Source organism: Neophocaena asiaeorientalis, unplaced genomic scaffold (assembly GCF_003031525.2).
Source record: "Neophocaena asiaeorientalis asiaeorientalis breed wild unplaced genomic scaffold, Neophocaena_asiaeorientalis_V1.1 scaffold606, whole genome shotgun sequence".
NCBI lineage: Eukaryota > Metazoa > Chordata > Mammalia > Artiodactyla > Phocoenidae > Neophocaena > Neophocaena asiaeorientalis.
In genome coordinates this window covers 1,150,057-1,152,416 of record NW_020173687.1, presented here as the reverse complement: position 1 = coordinate 1,152,416, position 2,360 = coordinate 1,150,057, and positions in this window count along the sequence as shown.

Genomic DNA, 2,360 nt, shown 5'->3' with positions numbered 1-2,360 from the left:
AAACCGGGACCCCCGCCATGGCGGGGTGTGGGGGGGTCTTCCTAAACAGACTGCTGGGCCCAGGGCAGCCAAGACCCCACCCTGCCTACAGCATGCCGGGAACCCAGGAATCTAGAGCCACTCAGGTGCCTGCCGCCCCCTCAGGTGACATGCCTACTTCTCCAAGAAACACAGGCCCCTCATTTACGGATCTTAGCCCTTGCCGACGCGCAGCGTTTGGAGTGGCAGGGGCAGGGCAGCAGGGCCCCAGGTTCTCCCGCGCAGGGCTCAGGGGGTCAAGGGTGTGATCCGGTCACTGAAGGACACAGCGGACTGGCCCCGCCCTCCCCGAGCACCCCACCGAAGATTTCTCTAAAGGGTCTCAGCAGTTCAAGAAGCTCTCATGCCTGGGGAAATCGCAGGAGAAAGGGAAAACAGCTTGGAGTCCAAGGGTCCGGCTGCCGGGCCGTCCGGGCTCCCCGGTTCACAGGAGAAGGATTCAAAGTGGCCGGGGACCCCAGACAAGGGCCTGCCGCCCACACGGTACAGCAAAGCCTTCCAGGTGACATTTCCTGTTTGGTTTCAAGCAAAGGCCTTGTCATAATATTTGTGCTACGTTGCCTTTTATGACTTTTTAAGCTCCTAGGCTGGCTGGAAAAGAAAGCTTTGAAAAGAAGTCAGCTTAGCGGAAAGGTCAGGGGTGTGAAAACCAAACATGAGCTTCAGCAGCCCAGCCAGAGCGCGACAGCCCAGCCAGAGCGCGACAGCCCAGCCAGAGCGCGACAGCCCAGCCAGAGCGCGCTTCCACTGCAGGCGTCCTGAGCGGCGACAGCTACTGCCTGGCAAAGGACAGGTCCCAGCGGCCACGGGCTGCTGCCTTCCCCTTCGGGGGCTCCCGAGAGAGGCAACGGATGGCACCGTCCATGGTGAGACCCTGGCGTTCCCCTGGGTGCAGGGATGAGCCTCCATGGGCCCGACACAGTCTGGCACATCACTCCTGTGACAAGGACACTCAGCTCCCAATCCCAGGACCTGCTCGCTGAACTGGTGGCCTGTCTTCCAGAGAGCAAACCCGGGCTAATCTGGTGGATTGAAAGCAACTCTTGTTGCCCTGGGCACGTCGCTCTCACCCTCCGAAGTCCCCACACGATCCACACGAGAGCGTTCACGCCACAGGTGTCCGCTGAGCGCCTGCTGTTTGCAGGGCTGACGGCAGCATCCATTCACCTGCATCACCTGCGTGCCCATTTCACAGACGACTAAATCGAGGCACAGAGAGCTGAAACACTTGCCCAAATATTGAGAAGCAGGTTGAAACCACTTCTGTCGCCTCAGAGCTCACTGTGCTGGCCTCCAGCAAAGGGACGTTTGTGTTTCCTGTGAAGGCTACATTTTTAAGCACGTATTTTATGTGCTAAGACTCCGTGGTGAGAACATCAGGGCTCAGTGGAGCAGGCAAGCCCAGAGCCAGTTGGGAACAGAAAAGTAAGTACTGAGCCTGAACTTCTCCCTTGGCCGTGCCTGGGGTCTGGGCAGGGCTCCCTGGCCTCGCCCCCTTTCCTCAGCACCTCTCTCCCCTCCACCCACTGCAGTCTCTGATTCCCAGTCCACCAGGTGCAGCCAGCCAGGTCCACGGCTGGGCCCCCGAGCGTGACATCTGATGACCACGCCTAGGTGGTGATGACAGTCCTGGACCGTACCCCCTGCACCCACAGTGGCACAGGGCCACCCAGAGGGTGCCAGGAGCAGGAGCCCAGCCCGCTCGGGGGACCAGTGCTGCTTTGTTCTCTGCTTTCTGCTCCCCATTCAGCTCCCCCCACCCGCCACTTAAGTGTGCCAGAGCTCCCCTGGGCACCGACCTCCTGGCGCCCCGTGGGCACCCCAGGAAGGAGGGGCAGCCCAGCCATCCCAGCAGGAAGCCTCTTCCTTGGGACTCCCACCCCCTCACCTCCTCTCCCCCGCCTAGCGAGCTGGAGGCGACCCGGGGGGCAGTTCCCTTGGGGAGGTGGGGCATAAGAAGCTGGGAAGACCTGGGCCCGGAGGCCGAGCTGCCTGAGGAGGGTGCCTGGAAAGAGCCGACACTCCCTGAGCACCCCGCGGGAATCCCAGGTCCCTGGGGCGCTCCCCCGAGCCCGGATGGGCCCGGCGAGGGCGCGGGGGCGACCAGCCAGCCCTGCCCCCTTGCGGGGCGGAGACAGTGGCTGGGGCCGCCTCCTCTCCCCTCCAGCGCCCCCCACGGCTGGGCGCGCCAGTTGCCGCCGGCTCAGGGGAGGCGCGGAGCCCGGGAGGGTGCTGGCGCGGCTGGAGGTGCGCGGAGCGGGGTGCGCGGAGAGCGCGAGCGAGGAGAGAGCGCTCCGGACAGCCAGGCGTGCGCTCCGCTC